The sequence below is a fragment of the Abramis brama genome (genome assembly GCF_963993115.1).
Source record: "Abramis brama genome assembly, chromosome: 15".
In the NCBI taxonomy this organism is placed as follows: Eukaryota; Metazoa; Chordata; class Actinopteri; order Cypriniformes; family Leuciscidae; genus Abramis; species Abramis brama.
The window spans coordinates 37,505,418-37,521,544 of record NC_139977.1 but is presented as its reverse complement, the minus strand read 5'-3'; the positions used below and the strand labels follow the sequence as shown (position 1 = coordinate 37,521,544).

Here is a 16,127-nt window from a genome sequence, read left to right as displayed (position 1 = left end):
CTAATGTAGGAGCGTCTCTAACAGTAAGAGGAAGTGCATTCCATAACCTGGGTGCCGCAACAGAGAAAGCTCTCTCCCCCATAGATTTTAATCTACAGGGAGGCTGCTGAAGAGTAAGAGAATCCGTAGACCGAAGGGAACGAGAAGGCGCATACAGGCTGACTAAGTCACAGATATAAGAAGGAGCGATTTCATGCATAGCTTTGTACGTTAGTGTAAGAGTTTTAAAAGCAATACGTGACTGGACAGGTAGCCAATGCAAACTATAAAGCACACCTGTAATGTGCTGACGTGGTGAAGTGTATGTAAGCACACGTGCTGCTGAGTTCTGAATGTACTGCAGGCGTTTTATAGATTTAGCAGGTAAACCAACAAAAAGTGCATTACAATAATCAATCCTGGATGTAACAAATGCATGAATAAGCCTTTCAGCATCAGGTAGAGTAAGACAGGGCCTAATTCTTGCAATATTTCTTAGATGATGGAATGCAGATTTAGTAATACTCTTAATATGAGAGTCTAGTGTTAAGTGGGTGTCAAAAATCACACCAAGGTTACGAGCACAAGAAGATGGAGATAAAACACTATCATCGATAATCAAATTAAAATGTCTCCCTTTGTGGGTAGCCGCAGGTGTGCCAATAAGTAAAATCTCTGTCTTAGAGGAGTTCAATTTTAAAAAATTATGATGCATCCACGTTTTTATTTCCTGCACACATTCCGAGAGAACTTTGGAGGTGACAGTAGGATCAGATTTAGAGCTAATATAGATTTGAGTATCATCAGCATAAAAATGATACCCCAGACCATATTTCCTGATTATTTGCCCCAAAGGAAGCATATAAACACTAAACAATGTGGGACCCAAAACAGATCCCTGAGGAACGCCAGAACGGACTTGTCCAGTATCGGATTTGTTGTTTCCCAAGACAACAAACTGGGAACGATCAGTGAAGTAAGATTTGAACCAGTTTAGTACAGTACCAGTGATACCAAGCCAGCTCTCCAGCCTATTTAACAGGATAGAATGGCACACTGTGTCGAAAGCTGCACTCAGATCTAACAAGACCAAGATGGTAGAGGCTCCAGAGTCAGCTGAGACAAGCAGGTCATTCATAACACGAACCAGGGCTGTCTCTGTGCTGTGTCCCTTTCTAAACCCCGACTGAAAAGGTTCGAAAAGCTTGTTGGATGACAAGTGTAATTGAAGTTGTGCCACAACAACACGTTCTAAAACCTTGGAAAGAAAGGGGAGATTTGAGATAGGCCTGTAGTTTGATAGGTCTGACTTATCACATCCAGGCTTTTTAAGGACTGGTGTAATAGCTGCGACCTTTAGGGCTTTAGGGACAATACCAGTTGTAAGAGAGGTGTTCACAATACTACAAATAAGGGGACTAATTGAAGAGAGACACCCCTTAAGAACAGATGTTGGGATAGGGTCAAGGATACTTGTAGTAGTATTCATTCCCATCACCAATTTTGCAATACAATCAATAGTGACTATGTTAAAATTGGAGAAAGCAGATTTAGGAAAATTAACTGGGTAGATCTCAGGAATTGCAAAGCAAGGTAGCAGACTGATAGACTTATAGATAGTTACAATTTTTTCCGTAAAAAACATGAGAAATTTGTTACACTCCTGCACAGAAGAACAGATTGATGGCTTAATTGGTGCAAGCATTTTGTTGATCGTCTTAAAAATCTTGTTGGGATTTGCAGCACCATCCCTAATAATAGACGAGTAGTACTCTGTTCTTGCTGTTTTAAGTGCTTCAGCATATTGACATAAGAAATCATCATACATTAGCTTATGGACAGTTAAACCTGATTTCTTGTATTGGCGTTCAAGCTGTCTGCTTTTCACCTTAAGAGCCCTGAGCTCAGTGGTATACCAAGGAGATGATTTAGCAAATGAAACAACACGTTCTCTCCTAGGGGCTAGTATGTCCAAAGCAGAAGACAAAATAGAATTATAGTGATCAACAGTTTCAACAGTAGAGTGCTCTGATATCATACAAGAAAGACTGTCAAAATTAATATTCTTGACATTTCTAAAACTAATGACCCTCTTTTGAGCATTTCTTAAAGATGGGACATTTAAGTTAAAAGTGAGAAGCCTATGATCACTAATACACAAGTCACTGCTGTCTAGCTGGTCAATGTCCACCCTTACAGAACACACCAGATCAAGTGTGTGACCCTTATTATGAGTGGGAAATTTCACATGCTGAATCATGTTAAAACAATCTAATACCTCCATAAATTCCACAGTTAGATTACTTTTTAAATTATCCACATGGATATTAATATCGCCAATGAGAATCATTGATGGACAGACAGAGCTAACAGATGTAAGTAGCTCTGAGAGCTCATTAAAAAACAAAGAATTAGGTTTTGGAGGTCGATAGATGAATACAATAAGAACAGGAGAAGTACCGTTCATTTTAAAAGCAACACACTCAAATGATGATACGCAGGGAATAGTAATTTCCGTAACAGATAATACATCTCTGTATATAACAGCAAGACCCCCGCCTTTACCACTTAGACGTGGCCTCTGGATATATGTATATCCTGGTGGAGTACACAAATTTAAGTTTATGAAGTCATTTGGTTGGTGCCAAGTCTCACAGATACAAAATAAATCCAGAGCATTGTTCAATATGGTGTCGTAGAGTAGAGCAGTCTTATTGTTCAAAGAACGAACATTTAGATGTGCAAATCGCGCAGTGTCGAGTCGTATTTTTTGAGGAGTCATTTGTAGATAACGCAAGTTTGCATGGCAAACACCGCGTAAAGAATGCTTTTTTGTTTCTGAGTCCATCGACCGAGCGCATACAACTTTAATGCCACTCCCAGTCCCAATAGTGTGAACATTCTGCCGCGACCCTCTGTGCAAATATTTCGGGCGACGTAGAAGTCGAAACGATTTCAGGGTCTTTTGAACACAGACATCAGGAAGTAAATGATGTTCCAACAAGAGAAGTTCAGTGAAAGAGTACCTTATCATAATGAAATCCAAATGTTGAAGGACCCGCTCTCCACGAAGCCCAGACAGGGTCGAAATGATGATGACGATAGATAGCAGGGAAATTCTCATGATAGAAACAGAGAGATCCGATTTGAGTTTCTTGAAGTAGAATCCATATTTTTTCCTGTCCGTTAGAATCCAGAGTCACACAGCAGCGCAGATAGCAGCACAGACAACAGTCACGCGCAGCGTTCCCGGTTGACAGGATCTGCGTTCCCACGGTCTGCGTTCCCACGGTGTTAAACCCGATCAAACAATAGAGGAACGCACCGAAAGACTCCACAATAGAACTCCAGTGTCATTAGAAGCAGTGTAAAAACACACCAACTAATACGTGTAGTATACTATTTAAGAATAAATAGTTAAAATATTCATTTAAAAAAGTAAAATAAAACGTAAAATAAAACGGACAGAGAAGCGGCAGCCAACATGCGCCAGCGTACTCTCCACCGGAAATCAATGTATGAATGATATAGTCAAACCTCTTGATGCAAGTCCTAATACAGTATTTCTCTGAAAGACACTCGCCAACTGGAGATCACGTCGGGGTCACCAATGTAAGGAATGTATAATGGTATAATCAGGTATAATGTGTGAATGTCTTTTCAGTGTTCTGTGTTTCTTATTAGAAAATAATCATAAATATTGATTATGAATTAATTTTGATCTTTGAATATTCTCAGTATACCTTACTATCAATTATTCGTTCATTAACCCTTTCACATGTACGATCACACAGCTGTGATTAGAACGGTCAGTCCATCACGTGATCAACTGAGAAATTCAAAAGTGTGTTTGCGTGTTGACTGGCGCTGAGCTGTCATATATCACAACTATTCAGTGTTTAAGACATTTAAATTCACATAAGTACTAAACAACTATTTAGAGTTTGTAAAATACACACTGATGTCTATGGAAGAGGCAATAATAAATCTTTTCCATTAAAATTTGATGACACGTTTTATTCATATCAGAAACACATTGTGTAAGTAACTTTAAAGTTTACTCTATTCTTCTCCCAGTTCACCGGCCGCTTACTCTCATGTATTTCGGGAGAAGTGGATGAATTCACGTGTTGTAAATCCAACAGATCTGATTCTCTGAACTGCAGCACAAACTAACATGGCGGTGCCCACCGCGTATATACGCAATCATTGTTGTAAAGGTGTTTAAACAACAAAACACATCCACCTTTCCCCTGCTAAATTATTACCCTCCTTGTTGAAGTCAGTACCTGATTGCCTAATCCTAACCCCACCCCACCCCTAATCCTAACCCCTCCCCCACAACTAATCCTAAACCTACCAATGGTAGGGGGGTAATAATTTGGCGGGGGTTGAAATTCGGCACACCGGTAAACTTGAACACCGCATCACCGCATCTGTGGCTGAGTAACTCCGGCGCTGGTCCGCCAAAACATTTGTTTTTATGTGAATGCTGTTTTACATGAATATTATGACAGGAGTGAAGCAGAAAGCTTTGTTTACAAAATAAATAATAGGTTAGCAATTAAATGTTACATCACAGCCGTGGAAACGTTTGGATTCGTGACGAATGAGAGAGTCGTGCGTGAGCCCATAATTTAAGCTTTGTCGGCTTTATATTCTGGTTTGTGATCTGGTCTCCAGATTATCAGCGAATTTAACACTATTCCATTAGTTATTCCACTGGATGATCCCGCGGGTGATTTTAGTTTCGCTTTCTCTGGCAGCGCAAAATCAAACAGCCTAAATGTCTTGCCCTTGCGGAGGATAAAATTCGCTCTTCAGACCTTTTACAACAAGTAGAAAACATGAAGATATCAGAAAAGAGATGGTCTTTCTGCTCGTGTCCCACATCTCTCTCAAAGCGCAGAGCGGTAGGATAAATCACGCGTCTGTGTGGAAATATAAAACAAATGTTTTTTTAAATATTCAACTTTGTTATATTATTAAGTTGGCTTGAGAGAGCCAACTTACTGAAATCCTATTTAAACTTATTATTATTATTCTTTTTATGAGCGGAAAAATTTACAACTCTAACTCCTCCTAGAGCTTTAACTCTACATACTCCAAACTCGGCACAGACACTCAGACTGTTATGACTCGGTGTGCTATATCTTTTCAGACTGATTTGAATTTTAGTTTTCTTAAAAATTAATATTAAAAATCATAAAAATCCCATAGACTTACACTGCAGAGTGCTCAAATTGAGCCAAGACTACGGTGGCCCATTAGTGCACAACCCAAAAACTCAAATCTAAACTCCCTGAAGCCCTAGACTCAATTAAACTACCATTCTAAATACCATTCTCATATCTATCTATCTATCTATCTATCTATCTATCTATCTATCTATCTATCTATCTATCTATCTATCTATCTTTATTTCTTACTAATCTATCTATCTTTCTTTCTTTTTAACTAATCTATCCATCTTTCTAACTAACTTATCTATCTTTCTTTCTTTTTACTGTAACTAATCTATCTTTCTAACTAATCTATCTATCTTTCTAACTTATCTTTCTTTCTTTTTCTTTCTTTTTAACTAATCTATCTGTCTTTCTAACTAACTTATCTATCTTTCTTTCTTTTTAAATAATCTATCTTTCTAACTAACTTATCTATCTTTTTTCTTTTTAACTAATCTATCTATCTTTCTAACTTATCTTTCTTTCTTTCTTTTTAACTAATCTATCTATCTTTCTAACTTATCTTTCTTTCTTTCTAAGTAATCTATCTATCTTTCTAACTTATCTTTCTTTCTTTCTTTCTTTCTTTCTTTTTAACTAATCTATCTGTCTTTTTAACTAACTTATCTCTTTCTTTCTTTTTAACTAATCTATCTCTTTCTAACTTATCTATCTTTCTTTCTGACTAATCTATCTATATATCTTTCTAACTAACTAATTAACTAATCTATCTTTCTAACTTATCTATCTTTCTTTCTTTCTACCTAATCTATCTTTCTAACTAACTTATATTTCTTTCTTTCTTACTAATGTATCTTTCTAACTAAATAACTTATCTATCTATCTTTCTTTCTTACTAATCTATCTTTCTAACTTATCTTTCTTTCTTTATTTTTAACTAATCTATCTGTCTAACTAACTTATCTATCTTAATTTCTTACTAATCTATCTTTCTTTCTTACTAATCTATCTATCTTTCTAACTAACTTATCTATCTATCTATCTATCTATCTATCTATCTTCAAACTATTTCTATCAATCTATCTATCTTCACACTGTTTCTATCTATCTATCTATCTATCTATCTATCTATCTATCTATCTATCTATCTTCAAACCTCTTCTATCTATCTATCTATCTATCTATCTATCTATCTATCTATCTATCTATCTATCTATCTATCTTTCTAACCAATCAATCTTTCTTTCTTTCTTTCTTGCTTTCTTTCTTTCTTGCTTTCTTTCTAACCAATCTTTCTTTCTTTCTAACCAATCTTTCTTTCTTTCTAACCAATCTTTCTTTCTTTCTAACCAATCTTTCTTTCTTTCTTTCTAACTTATCTATCTTTCTTTCTTTTTTAACTAATCTATCTCTCTTTCTAACTAACTTATCTATCTATCTTTCTTTCTTTCTTTTTAACTAATCTATCTATCTTTCTAGCTAACGTATCTATCTTTCTTTCTTTCTAACTAATCTATTTATCTCTCTAATTAACTTATCTATCTATCTTTTTTCTTTCTTTTAACTAATCTATCTATCTTTCTAACTAACTTATCTATCTTTCTTACTAATCTATCTATCTTTCTAACTAACTTATCTATCTTTCTTACTTATCTATCTATCTATCTTTCTAACTAACTTATCTATCTTTCTTTATTTCCTACTAATCTATCTTTCTAACTAACTTATCTATCTTCTTTCTTGATAACTAAACTATCTTTCTAACTAACTTATCATTCTTTCTTACTAATCTATCTTTCTAACTAATCTATCTCTCTTTATAACTAATCAATCTTTCTTTCTTTCTTTCTTTCTTTCTTTCTTTCTAACTAATCTTTCTTTCTTTTTTTCTAACTAATCCTTCTTTCTTTCTTTTTCTTTCTTTCTTTCTTTCTTTCTTTCTTTTTAACAACTTTTCTTTCTTTCTAACTAATCCTTCTTTCTTTCAAAACTAAACTATCTTTCTATTTAATCTCTTTCTTTCTATAAATTTTTTTTTCTTTCTTTCTTTCTAACTATCTTTATTTCTTTCGTTCTAACTAATCTATTTATCTTTCTTTCTAACTAACCATCTTTCTTTCAAAACTAATCTATCTTTCTATTTATTCTCTTTCTTTGCTTTACTTTGCTTTCTTTCATTCATTTTTTTCTTATTTTTTTCTTTCTTTCTAACTAATTTTTCTTTCTTTCTTTCTTTCTTTATTTCTTTCTTTCTTTCTTTCTTTCTTTCTTTCTTTCTTTCTTTCTAACTATTCTATCTTTCTTACTGTTCTTTCTTTTCTCCTAACATTTTCTTTCTTTTTTACTTTTCTTTCTTTCTTTTTTCTTTCTTTTTTCAAACTAATCTTTCTTTCTTTCTTTCTAACTAATCTTTCTTTCTAACTAATCTTTCTTTCTTTCTAACTAATCTTTCTTTCTTTCTTTCTTTCTTTCTTTCTTTCTTTCTTTCTAACTAATCTTGATCTATCCATCCAACCATCCATGGTCATGTTAAAACATGGTAAATCATGCTAGCAATGTGGTAAACCATACTAGAAACATGGTAAATCATGGTAAATCATGGTAAACCATGCTAGAAGAGTTTAAAACCTTTTCAAACTTTCTGGCTAGGCTTTTTCAAGCCAACTTAAAGTTTGTCTACGAACTTTACCATCTAGTTTAAATTCATATTATATACTGATAATTATTTTGTAAGGGTGGATTTCCTGCAGGGGTTCAGTCTGCAAGACTGCCGAATGACTAAAGAAACGTTATTAGCAAGATGGTAGAAAACTGTACATTTCTTGTCTATTCCACCCACTGCCACTGATACCAACGACGGAAATAAGCGCAGTTACAAGAGCTTAATATGTGGGAGAGCGTTTCTATAGAGAGTGACAATATTGTGTTGCAATAGGTAGCACTTCAAAGTGCAAAGTCTTCAAAGAGAGAGAGACTTTAAAAAACACTTTTAATTTACAAAATAATTTACAAATAAACTAAGACATCAACCAAAAGAAAAAACATTGACAATTACAAATCTAATTACCAATTAAATACCAGATTCCCTGATCCACTTATAGTCACCAAGACCGCTCCAAAACCCCATCTCCATTCAAAATAAGAGACATTATTAGTGTGCCGATAATAGGTATATTCAATGACCACTCTTGACTTCACCAAAGACTTAAAAAGAGGCACCATGCTTACATCCTCCCCAGCATTCTTACACTGATGTGTCTTAAAAATTGCTAGTTTAGCTTGCCCTATTAAAAAATTGGCAAATGTACACTGTTGCTGCCAAGACTTCTTATATCGGCAACCCAATATAAATAGACTATTGGTATACGAGAAACCCAATTTTACAATGATTTCTCCCAACAATTCAAATAATGGACAGAGTCTAAGACACTCACAAAACATATGAAAAACAGTGTCAGTTGTATTACAAAAAGGACATATAGGTAAAACAGTCTAATTAAGCTTTGAAATAAAAGAGTTTGAGGCAATAATACAATGCAATAACCTCCACTGAAGGTCCCCGCATCTCTTAGAGATAGGGGGTTTGTACAGTAATCTCCAGGATGGATATACCTCATCAGAAATAGAAAGCCAAGTCCTCCATTTAGTGTCCAGTCTTTGTTTCAATGTCCAAGATGTACAGACTTCACACAAAAATTAAATAACTTTTTTTCTCAATACAAAAAAATACCAAATCCCCATAACCTTTCAGTAAGTTTGTTAGACTTGTATCATCAACTGATTCCCAATCTTTAAGACCCACCTTAAATTCAGGAAATGTCTGAGGAATAAAACCATTCAGAAGAACATTATTTATAAAAGAAGTCAACATCGGAGGAAAAGAGGCCTTAAGATTCATTAAGTTAGCCCAACTTGATTAGCAAGTTCATGTTCAGTTCGCCATTGACCTCTTGTTAAATCAGTCAAGTCCATAACTTTCGTAATACCAGCATTCAAAAATTTGGTGATTAAAGATGACACATTAGATGGCATTTCAAAAAGAGGATTAAAAAAAAGAGGTTCTGCAATACCATAATGCTCATCTTCTTTTCTTAGCAGTTTAAAACAATCCCATGATTTAATCATTGATCCATAGAAACTGAAAGGCAAAAAAAGCGTCTTCTCCACAAAGGATTTCTGCATTAGGAACAACTGCTTGACAAGACCAATTCCTACAAGACTCTTGAGTATATGCAGACCAATAACAACCCAAGGCACTTCATCTGAACAGTACAGGAGTTTTTGCAATGTATGCAATCTCATTGCCATAATCTTAGATTCCAGATGTATTAATCCCTGCCCTCCCTCTGCCACAGGGAGATACAGGACACCTGGAGGAAGCCAATGGCAACCATCCCAAAAAAAAAATAACAAATGCTTTTTGAACACCAATAAGTAGTTCTTTGGGAGGATCCAAACCAGTACATTTATGCCACAGCATTGAAGCTGCCAAGTTGTTAATAACCAAACATATCCCTCTATAAGAGAGTTGTGAAAGAATCCATCGCCACTTCTGGATTCTAAGAATCACCCGATCAAATAGCCCTTCCCAGTTCTTTTCTGTATAACTAATAGCCCCAAAGTAAAGACCAACGACTCTAAAGCCATCTTGGGCCCATTTACATTGCTGTGGCAGCTGGGGTGGTCCTCCACCCGGCCATTCTCCCAACAGCAAGGATGCACATTTACCCCAGTTGATACATGCAGATGAAGCTTTTCGAAAGCTATCTAAAGAAGAGATAAATCTTGAAACATCTTCCGAGTCTTTTATAACTACTGTTATGTCATCTGCGTTAGCTGTACGTTTAACTGGATCTACACTGGGGAAAATGGCAAACCAGGGGAGGCTCGATAGATATTGCATACAGGAGACCTGACAGTGTCAGGGTTGTGCAGGTTGCTGAAGACGAGGGAACAGAATTTCAATGCAGCTGATTTATTCACAAACTCAGGTTACAGGAAAATACAGGAACTCAGGAAAATACAACCATACAAAGACAAGAACCGACAAACACTGAGGGAAAACACAGGGCTTAAATACACTGGGGCTAACAAGATAATTAACGAGGTGATTGACAGGACACAGGTGAAAGACATGACTAATTAGAACATAGGAGAAACTAATTAACAGGACTAAACCAAAAAAAAAAAAAAAAGACAGGGGAAAACTAGATAACAAAACTACCGTAAAACTTCAAATAATAGCCCGGGCTTTTATTTTCCCAAATCGCCGAACTGCACCGGCTTGTATTTGAGACAGGCGTCTATATGAGACAGGCCTTTAATTTAGTGTTGAGACTTCACCCTGTGCTGCAATATACATTTAGTTTTACATTCATTTACAGAAATCAGCTGGTTGAATGAAAATTGCTGATGTTATCGGATTTTCAGGTGATATTCTCAATTCATTCAGTTAACGGACGCTCTGAGGTAAAGTGAATTCAGACTGCAGACTTAGCAACGATTGTATTTAATTGTAGAGTACAATCATAACATAGTACAGGCATGATCTTAATTCCATAATGTCCTTAAACATAACAATATTGCTGGCCATTAACTGACAAAGTGCGCGTCCGGTGTGCGATACCTCGAGTTGTCATAGACGCGACGCAGCGCGGCGCTTCTCGTCCGGTGTGCGATACCTCGAGTTGTCATAGACGCGACGCGGCGCTAACTCTCTCTGCCTGCCTTGTTTGCGCTAACAGCTCCCGCCCAGATGCGCAGGGCTCTCTTGCGTGCGCAGTCTGCACCATAGAACTGGCTTAAACAGACGATCTGACGGGTTTTAGAAGATTAAATACAACCCGAAACTAAAAAACAGACCAGGCCTCTATTAGAGACCGGCCTTTATTTATCCAAACCTGTAGACACACCAGGCGTGTAAAAGAGACAGGCGTCTATTTGGGACTCGGCTATTATTTGAAGTTTTACGGTAAACCAAAACACAGAAACGTGACAGACAGAGGGCACCCTTGTCTTATTCCCCTGGTTACAGAAAAAGGCCTAGTTAGGGAACCATTAAGTCTTAACATGCTGTAAATTTCATTATATCTTAATGAGAGAAACAAAATAAGGACCAAAACCAAAAGCTTCCAGGGTCTTAAATAAATATAGATGGTCCAGCCTGTCGAACGCCTTTTCTTGGTCTAGCGGAAAAAAACAAAACAATGTCCAAATGATGCATTTTATCAACAGTAATGATATCTCTCAACAAAAAGAGATTGTCAAAAATCGACCTTTTAGGAACACAAAATGTTTTATCTTTAAGAATGACTGATGCCATACATTTTTTAAGTCTATTAGTCAATGCTTTTGACAATATCTTAAAATCAGCACAGATCAATGATACCGGACGCCAGTTTTTTACACCCAAGATCACCCAAGATCACCCAAGACACCCAAGATCACCCAAGACACCCAAGATCACCCTTTTTGGAATTAGAGTTAAAATTGCCCTTCGACAACTCAAAGGAAGAGTTCCTTGCTCAATACATTCAAGAAAAACACCATATAGGTCTTCTCAAATTAAATTCCAGAAAGACTTGAAAAACTCTGCTGAAAGACCATCCAACCCAGGTGATTTCCCTGAAGACATCTCCTGAACAGCTTGAGAAAGTTCGCCAAATGATAAAGGACTGTCCAAGTCATCATGTTCCTCTTCAGATAGCTTAGATAAATCATATAAAAATTCATCAGCTACAGCTCCATCACATTCCTCGGCACAGTATAAATCCTCATAAAAGGAAAGAGCATATGCTTGAATTTCCCGCTGATCAGTTGTAATTCCACCACATGGCATCTTCAATTGATGAAAGATCTTCTGTTCTCTTGACTTTTTTCAAGTCCAAAAAAGAAAACTGTTGGAGCATCCATGTCATTCATCTGAGCAAACCTGGTCCTTAGAAGGGCTGTTTTTCCTCGTTCCTCCAATAAGTTCTTTAAAAGGATCTTATCTCTTGCAACAAAGGAGTCAATAAAGGATGAATTATTGTGGGTAGAGTCACTGCTTTGCCCAAGAATATCTTTTTCAAGAGACTTCATTTTTTATTTAAGGGCTCTAGTACTATGTGCAGTGTACTGTTGGCAAAAAGTATTAATTTGAGCTTTACCGATGTCCCACCATTGACTCAGTGACTGAAAACTGCATCTCTCCTCTCTCCAAGTTTTCCAGAAAAGATTAAAAGAGTGAATAAAGGTGCAATCCTGCAATAATCTATTATTAAAGTGCCAATGTGATTTAGAGAATCTAGGAATAGAGACAGAAACTTTAATAGATACATAGTGATGATCTGATATAAAAGATGGCGAAATTGAGCTATTAAAGAACCTTCCCCTATTGCCTTTTACAACATAGAAACGGTCGAGTCTAGCTCCTGACTACTCAAACCATTAAGATAAAGACCAAAAGAAGAAAAAGATGTTAAACTATAATCTATATAAGTCTAACAATAAGAACACAATAACCAATAGTAAATTAGTAAATTAACAAACATGAGAAATGATGGGATACTATACTACACTACAACAATACTGAACATACTGAACATTCAAACCCCCGGCAACGACTCCTCTGTGCAGGAAACCAGGAGAAGGAGAACTTTCTGAGAGAATGCATCAGTTGGGTGGCAGGCTGCTGGAAGTATCTGTGCACCTCAAAATTGAATCAGGACTGCACTGAGGTAGTGCAACACACAATTACTTTTCAAATAAAAAGTAGCTTGCTGAAACTAGGATTTTGACCACCTGTTTTTTATTTTTTGGTGGAACCTATTCTCCTTATTTCCTTAGACACAACCAATAGTAAATAAACAAAAATGAGAAATGATAGGATAGGTTACTATACTACAACACTAAACTAACTACAATTAAAGAATTCAGGAGTATGTGTGTGTGGGAGGGGGCATCTCAACAGAACAATAACCAAGAACAATAACAAGTGGAAGACCTATCAATAAGAGCAAGTGGAATACCTAACAATAAGAACAATAATAACAAGAACAATAACCAATGGTAAATAAACAGGAGATTGCTGGATGATGTAAATAAAGTCCATGAAGTCTGTAACACAAAGGGGGTTCAACAATAAAAAGGAGCAAACTGCTAGTGAAGAACCAATATGTGGATGAGGAAAATTATGATTCTAATCCAGGTTTCAATTTTCAGGAGAAAGAAATGGCTCATTAACATGAGTTAAAATGACCTCAGACTCTCCATGTCACGCGAGGAGTTAATGCAGGGGGGATATGTTGTATGTGAAATGCATTTTGACGAATGCTTCCTTGTAAAAGTGAGTTGTGCATTTGGAAGGAAGTGACAATTTAAATAAAAATAATACAATAAATAATACAATTAACAGAATTACTGATACATTGTGCTGTGTGCTTCAAATACCACAATGGAAAGGTGGCACTCACCAGTGATTCCATCCCTACATTGGTGGATTGCGACAACCCGCCACCACTTGCCTCCTCACCTCTAAAAAGGTGGAAAAAAACTGAAGGTAACAATGACAACTGAGGCCAAGACCATACAAATAATTAAGACACAAGACCATGAAATTACATTTACATACATTACATTAAATTAATTAACTTTTACTGATCCTTTGATATTAATTGACTGATTCAATTCTCAAAAGCTAAGCAGAGACAATCTGAGGAGCAGGAAGAAGAGAGGGATATAATAGACACAGAGGGAGGGACAGGAAAAAGCACAGAGGAGACACCAGAAATTATAGAGGAAAGGCCAGATGAGACTCTGGAGAGACCAGTTGAGATAGAGGAGAGGACAGAGGAGAGCGCAGAAGGGACAGATAATGAGTCAAATGGAGGCACAAAAGAACAGGCTCAGGTGACCACTCAGCAGTCTCCAACAAATGGACCAGGTGATGTTCTGATCTTCAATTTCAAGATTGTGACTGTAGCATTATCACAGACACACATACGGGATGCCTTTTTTGTTATTACAGATAATTAAATTAAATTAAATTCATTTATGAATTTAATGCAACTAGAGGCACGCCTTGCACGGCTGGAAAGGCTAAAACGGAGGAAAAGGAAGCCAGCTGCCAGGCCTAAAAACCCAAGTAATGTCAATAAAAGGCAAAAAAAAGCTGCCTTTAGAATTATAAACCATTGATTTATCAAAAAGGGAATGCATCTTGAATCTTAAAATCTACTTACTTGTTCTTCCGTAGTCCCCATTAAATTATGGCTGAGATGCTCCAGAGGTGTCCTGAGGGCTGCCGTAACTTCATTAAGGCACAGCTGTCAGAGGCAGGGAAAAAAGACAGAGGAAGAAGGTTTGACCAGAACATGAAGGATCTGGGGCTGCAGCTTTTACACAGCAGTCCAAAGGTGTATCGTCAACTGAAGACGATATTTGCTCTTCCCTCTACAAGAACACTTAGGCGTTATGTCACTGGAGGTGTGGGATATTTCTCTGTAAATACCAATTTATGAAATTAGACTACTCAACTTCGACCAGTTTCATAATTTGAAGATATAACAAAATCTGATTATTCAACTTACTTTTCTGACAGCCTGGCTTCCTGCAGGGAATCATCTCCCAAATGGGAGTCATCGCCACCACTATGACCCCTGTGGAAAGAATGTGCACAGTAGTCCTGGACGAGATGGCAATCAAAAAACAATTTGATTATGACCGGAGAAATGATGCCATTTATGGTGTATCAGGATCAGGAGCTGCTGCCAAACAAGCAATGGTCGTCATGGCTAGGGGCATTTTGGGGAAGTGGAAGCAGGCAAGCCATACTTTAGAAAAAACATTTGTTTTGATATTGCTGTGTATATTCAAACGCATTTACCTAAACCATGTCTTTCAACAGACCATAGGATATTTATTTTCCCCAAGTTCAATGCCAGCAGAGGAAATTGCGGCCATCATTAAAGATGCCATTCGCCACCTACAACACATAGGGCTGACAGTATGTAGTGCGCAGAGTTTAAATAGCAGCATTAACAAATGCATTACTGCATTGTGTGGACTTCCATTCCAACCTTGTATTGACAAAATGTATTAACCAATTTCAAAGGTGCAGGCAATAATATGTGACCAGGAGGCCAACCTTGGGGCTAGCCTGGACCCTCTGGGAGGTGAAGAGTCTCACTGCATCCTGGTGGGGGTTCAGAGGGTTCCAGTGATCTCTGATGTACCTCACCTTCTCAAATCAATCAGGAACAACCTGTACAAATATGGCCTACAGGTAAGCACAGTAAACAAAGCAATCACAATTGCAATGACTCATACTGAACATAAAAGATATCACAATGATTCACACACCAGCTCGTATTTATTTATATCCTTAGACACAAGCAAAAAATGTTTGTTGGAATCACATTACCAAATTCTATGCGCTGGACAAGCTTCACGCCATTAGAATGGCCCCAAAGCTAACCGAGAGGCACATCCACCTGTCCCCATTCTCAAAGATGCGCGTCAGTTTGGCTACGCAGGTGTTTAGCCACACTGTCTCTGCTGGTAAAGTTCCATCTTTAAAGTTTTCATCTACTTTCAAAAACTTTTCTTCAATAACTAACTGCAGATTGTAATGTGATACTGACCACCTATTCAGTTGTCGTATCTGTTGTGACCCAGGCATTTCTGCGATGGTGACATTGCAGAGACTGCCAGCAGAGGCAAAAGATACAGCTGACTTTGTAGCAAAATTAAATCACCTCTTCGACGTGCTAAATTCTAGGTAATTATGTAAAAAAATAGCACCTTAAGTTACACATTCTACATTGATTAAAAAAGAAAATCAAATGTGTTTTTAATAGTAGTAGTATTTTATACAGAAATAAATTATCTATAATTCAGATGAAAATAAAGTTAAAGTTAATTAAAATTTTAAGGAAACAAATATATTGATCTGAAATATAGCAAATTAATTTTAAATTCATT

The 16,127-nt window shown here is 36.6% G+C and overlaps 1 long non-coding RNA gene across 1 annotated transcript in view; it reads left to right on the top strand.

Moving 5' to 3' along the window:
• Positions 1–15,341, top strand: part of LOC311096850 — a 122,556-nt gene extending 107,215 nt beyond the window's left edge. The window contains exons 2-3 of the long non-coding RNA XR_014609154.1: positions 14,401–14,630; positions 14,746–15,341. This is a non-coding gene — a long non-coding RNA (uncharacterized lncRNA). The remainder of the gene's footprint in view (positions 1–14,400; positions 14,631–14,745) is intronic.
• The last annotated feature ends 786 nt before the right edge of the window (positions 15,342–16,127 follow it).